This window comes from Pinus tabuliformis, chromosome 1_1, assembly GCF_031772625.1.
Source record: "Pinus tabuliformis cultivar Carrire ecotype Pingquan chromosome 1_1, CPIR1, whole genome shotgun sequence".
In the NCBI taxonomy this organism is placed as follows: domain Eukaryota; kingdom Viridiplantae; phylum Streptophyta; class Pinopsida; order Pinales; family Pinaceae; genus Pinus; species Pinus tabuliformis.
The window spans coordinates 890,191,051-890,197,050 of record NC_142297.1 but is presented as its reverse complement, the minus strand read 5'-3'; positions in this window follow the sequence as shown (position 1 = coordinate 890,197,050).

The following is a 6,000-nucleotide window of genomic DNA, read 5'->3' as shown; positions in this document are numbered from 1 at the left end:
GAATTATGAATTTGCATTCATAATAAGGGGAATAATGTTTCATATCCCCATGACTTTTTACTTACCATCATGACTTGTGGACTTATAATATGTCCTTTTGACTTCTAAACAACTCTTGAACTTCTAATGACTTTTGGACTTCTCCTAAAGACATTTTTTCCATATATGACTAAGTGACTTTTCATATTCCACATATGACTCTTGGAATTTCACACATTAAATTTTGTCCTTTTCTTGAGAATACATCATTACATTACATATGATCATGTGGCATGACACATGGAAAGATATTGACCATTACGATTACACTTGTACAAATTACTAGTTGACAATGATGACATGGACTTCATGATGATGTGGCGATGCCAAGTTTTCTTCCTTGCTGCTTCATCTTGCATTCTTGATGATAGATATGATTTATGCTTCATCTTCATTAAGGATCCACTTTTTTCTTGTCCTTCACCCTCCAAAGGGTCTTTGATCAATATCAAAATCTCCTAAGTCATCATGTAATGTCTTCTTTCTGTCTCTGTGCATGATCTGATTTATGTCTCCATGATAACTTTCTTTTGTTCTTCTTCTCTGCAGGTGTTTCTTTATGCTTCCTTCTTGCTATATTCTTTGAGAATTACCTTACCATTCTAGGAGGGTACTCTTGCTAATGAAAATCATCCATGACAAAGAAAAATTAGTTTTGAACATATATTCTACCATTACCTAGCTCATGGAATGATCAACTCATGATAGGCCTATGAGAGGGTTAAAAGAAGAAGGATTGATTAGAAGGGAAAAGTCAAACTCATCAAGTCTCATAAGGCATTTAAGGTGTGCTTGTGCACTAAATCAAGAGAGAGAGAACTCAAGGGTGCAGGGTGCAGGTCTGAAGCACAAAGGAGAATCATTCGTTGGTTCAAAATGTGCTCATGTGCTCAAGGAATATAAGGAGGGTGCAAGGGCACACAACGAAGGGATGAATGGGTTAGGCTTCAAGCCTTCCAAGTGCACTCATGCACTCAAAGAACAAAGGAGGGTACAAAGGCACATACTGAAGGGTTGAAGGGGTTAGGTTTTGAGCCTTCGTAGTGCGCTTGTGCACTCAAGAGGAACTAGGAGGGAAAAATTCTACAAGTCGAAGGAGTGTGCTCAAATCAAGGCTTCAAGCTTCATGATTGAACCATGTGCTCTTTAAGAGAAGGATGAAGGCTTCGTGCTTCAAGAGTGCACCATGCACCTTAGGGCTTCATGCTTCGTGAGTGCGCCATGTGATCAAAGGATTCAGGCTTCAAGAGTGCACCATGTGCTAAAAGGGAAGGATGAAGGCTTCATGCTTCAGGAGTGTGCCATGCCCCTTAAGGTTTCATGCTTCATGAGTGTGCCATGCACTCAAAGGCTTCAGGCTTTGTGAGTGTTCCATGCACTCAAAGGCTTCGTGATTCAAGAGTGTGCCATGCACTCAAAGGCTTCAGGCTTTGTGAGTGCACTATGTAATTTTTTAAGAGACAAAGGATCCTTCATTTTTCCAGAGTGCACTTCATTGTTTTGAAGTGTGCTTCACTATTTCTAAGCACACTTTGTTATTTTGAAGTGCGCTCCAAGGATCCTTGTTGTTTTGAAGTGCAATTTTCACTGAGCATTTGAAGTGCATTTCTTTTTTTTAAGTGCGCTTCGTTGTTTCGAAGTGTGCTTCAACTTGGGAGCGCTTACTTCTCTCCAACAGTGGCTACGTTTTCATTTGGAATGCACTTTTCACTGAGGGAGGAAACACAAAGCTAGGTTACTTATGCTTAAGAAGTACTGATGCACTGTGAGAGGGAGGAAACCTTAGAAAATACTTACTGCATAAGTAACGGAGGAAATATATGGAAATTAGGCTTATGAATAAGTTAAACTCATCACCTAGTAAGGAGGTTAATGCCTTTAGAACTTGCATTGAGCTAAACGATGAAGAAGAGCTCTCAAAATGGCTAAATGTGGGACTAGCAGAGTAGGAGAAAGACATGCATCCCAACACGACTCAAACATGGAATGCACATATAAATGCCATCAATACAAGCCAATGGAATGCACAAGGCTCATGAAAAATAGTTACACCTGAAAAGAACAACAAAGTGACACCTATTTTTAAGTGGGACAGTTGAAACGACACATTACAACACTTAGAACACAAGCTATGATAGAAGTGGCGGCTGTAACCAACATGTGCAGTAAGCTGCAATAATGTGTCTAGCACATATTCCAATGATATGTAACACCATTTAATGTAGAAGAGTGTGCCAAACTAATTTTGGTGATACAAAAAGGTGTGACACATGCAGGAGTGAAAACACAAAAGAGACACTTGTGACAGGAGGAAAACATGAAGACGACACTTGCAAAATGTGAAACCTTAAAAGAAACACTTGCCAGAGTGAAGATAACATGAAAGTGAAACTTATTAAAGTGAAATCAAGTCAAAACGAAAAACTTGAATGTGAAGGTGACACTTATGAAAGAAAAAATGCGTAAAAGACGACAGTTGAGAAAACTCACCAAAATAGAAGTACAAATGCAACAAAGTGAGGGGGACTGTCAATAAAAGTGTGCATTGATCGTTGACATGAGTTGAACGTATCACAAGAACTGTATTGATGGATGGTGCTATGCTTGTCCAATATTTCATAAAGGAAGTGTTCTCATGAACTCATCAAAGACTAAGCATGTACATGCAATTGAATTGATAGCTTAAAACTAGGAAAAATACTTAAACAATTTACAAAGCATCAAACAACCATGGAGTAACCATAAGACGACAGATTATAAGATCCTTAGTAGGCTCCAAAATTAAAGTGTGAGAAAAATTTTCGAGGGTGTTGATCGGAATGAAAACACTTCCTTCTTTGACTTGATCAACACTCTTTTCATTAACAAAGAATCCCCTTATTAAAGAACTTCTTTAGTTATAGTTGAGTTTAAATTCTCCTCCTCAACTTCTGCAACATGGGAACCTTTCTAATTTTCTAGTGCATTTTCAGTACATTCGTAAGACACGTGTCCTAATTTTCCAAATCTATAATGTCTAGGATGATAGTCTCTACCTTGACCTCTGCTTCTGTATAGTGATATCCTTCCCCTTGAATGATCATCTCTTGGTGAAATTCTAGTATAAATTCCACTCTCTTCTCTTGGATATTGAAATATCCATCTACTGCTTGCTTCTCCTTTGCCTCTTATAGGACTTCATCCTCTACTTCTTTGACTCTTCTTCCTAGCAATATTCTCTTCTTCCTTTAGAGCAGCTTGATAGGTATCATAAACTATCCTCAAGGATAAGTGTTATGAAACCAGCTCAAGAAAAGATAGAAAAGATAGATCAACGCCTTAGAATTCGGCCTCTTCGAGGGGGAAACCTCCTTTACGTTACATAAATGAACAATTCTTAGATGATACAAATGAAAAGACCTCCTTTCTATATATAGGAGTCTAAGGGGTCATAACATAATCAGAGCCGACATAACAATAATAATGTAAGGGCACAATAATAACAATAGTGGGCTTCTTTGGGGCACAATAGTAACAATATGGGCACTACATGGGTACATCAATATAATAAGTGGGTTGTACTAATAACAATAATGGGTTACACTAGTAGTATAGGGGCCTAACATGCCCCTCTCCTTCAAAAAGCATTGTCCTCAATGCTTGAGTAGTTCTTGATGCTTCTGTATAACATTCTTGTCCTCCCATGTGGAATCTTCAGCGGGTAAGTTCTTCCACTTGATGAGATACTCTGAAATTGATCAATTTCGTAGCTGTCGGGTTCTTGTTTCTGTGACTGCTCCAGGTTCCAATATGTTTTTTCCTTCCTCTTCAATTTTGGCAATATTGTTTGAATTGGGATCTTTTGCAACTTTTGAATAAGTGGACATACTTCTTCGTCCTTCTTCCATTCATCCCTTGCTTCATTTATCCAATCTGGTTGGATAATAGAAATAGCACAAAACAATGCTTCAACATCCTCATCCTTGAAGAGTCTTCCCATTCGATAAGGTTGCCATTTTTTAAGTGCATGTAGTATTGCCAACATTTCCTTCTCATAAATAGCTTGCTTGAGATGTAGCAGTAAAAATACCCAATCACCTACATCAAAACAGTTTTCACTATGATGTTGATCTACTTGTTGTTTCATTTGATTTTGCACCGAAGTGGTGTTATCCTTTAAAATTTGGAGAACTTGTTGTTGATGCTCGATGTGATCTTTCACTGCTTGAGCCTTTTTCTTCTTGATATGTCCTTCTATCTCTAGAGTTTGAGGAGTGGTAATTTCTTCCAATCCTTTACAAGATATGGTTGGATTCATTTCTTGACGCTCGATGTGATGTTTCACTTCTTGAACATTTTTCTTCTTGATATGTCCTTCTATCTTGATAGTTTGAGGAGTGGTAATTTTGACCAATGAATTACAAGATATGGCTGGATTCATTTCTTCTTTCTTGATGTGATCTTTCACTTCTTGCACCTTTTTCTTCTTGATATGTCCTTCTATCTTCAGAGTTTGAGGAGTGGTCATTCTTGCCAATAGTTTACAAGATATGTTCTGATTCATTTCTTCTTTCTCTGGGGTCGGGTCTTGGCATATATCCTCTTCTTTTGATGTTTCTTGATCCTTTTCTTCCTCCTCTTCATACTCTATGTTAAATAATTTCTTCTCAGCACACTTATGACCTTTAGTGCATTTGCTATCACAATTGTAACAAAGCCCTTTTTCTCTGTTTTCCTCCAATTGTTGTGGTGTAACCCTTGTAGGTTGTGGAAGGCTAGGAGAAACAACACGTCCATCTTTAAAGTTGTGAGGGGTAGACTTCCTTATTGCCATAATTTTACTTTCAAATATGTCACAAAGCCCTTTTACTCTTTCCAATTGTTGTGGTGTTGCTCTAAAGAAGGTGTTGCTCTTTGTATCCTCATAATGTGCTATCATTTCCTCCGTGATAATTGACCACGTAACAAGTTGTTTAGGAGAACAAAGCCCTTTATCCCATAAAAGTTGATACGGTTATAAATATGAAGATGCAATACATACCTTTTGTAATAGTGGTACACCATGTAGATCAAAATATTGCTCCATTTGAAGTATCCAATTTATCGGATCCTTGCTATCAAACTTCCTCATCTTGCTTTTTCTTGATTTTAGGACCTCGATCTTGAAACGATTGTAACTCTGTACTTGCGGATATTTAAGTTTTGAAACTGCTATGTGTAGTAGCCCTCTGTGTCCTCTTTCCAATGCCACCAGTCTGATCCAAGTTGGATTCTCTAAAAAAGAGTTATGCACAATCTCCCAAGATGACCTGATTATAGAAATTTCCAAAAGAGCAAACTTGTATGAAGTGCCACGTGTCAATTTTTCGACCTTTGGCTCTGAAAAATATTTAAAAGAAACTACAGTCCGTCTTATTTTTGTAACTTCTTACAAAATTTCAATCCAATGCTCAGAGAGAATGTTATGACTATTTTCCCCAGGTCACCTGTTTGGAATGTAATTGAGGAGTCTGCAAAAAGACCAACTTCCTTGGATCATATCTCCACAAATATAGCACGAAAAGCTCTAAAATTCATATCCATGGTTCAACGTGATTTCTTCTCAAATGGGTTTTTTTTGCAACTTCTGAAACGTCGCAGAAAAAAAGTTATAGCGAAAATTCCACAATGACCTGTTTGGAGCAGCGAAACCCTAGAATCCAAAGCTCTGATACCAAATGTTATGAAACCAGCTCAAGAAAAGATAGAAAAGATAGATCAACGCCTTAGAATTCAGCCTCTTCGAGGGGCAACCTCCTTTAAATTACATAAATGAAAAATTATTGGATGATACAAATGAAAAGGCCTCCTTTCTATATATAGGAGTCTAAGAGGTCATAACATAATCAGAGTTGACATAACAATAATAATGTAAGGGAACAATAATAACAATAGTGGGCTTCTATGGGGCACAATAGTAACAATATGGGCACTACATGGGTA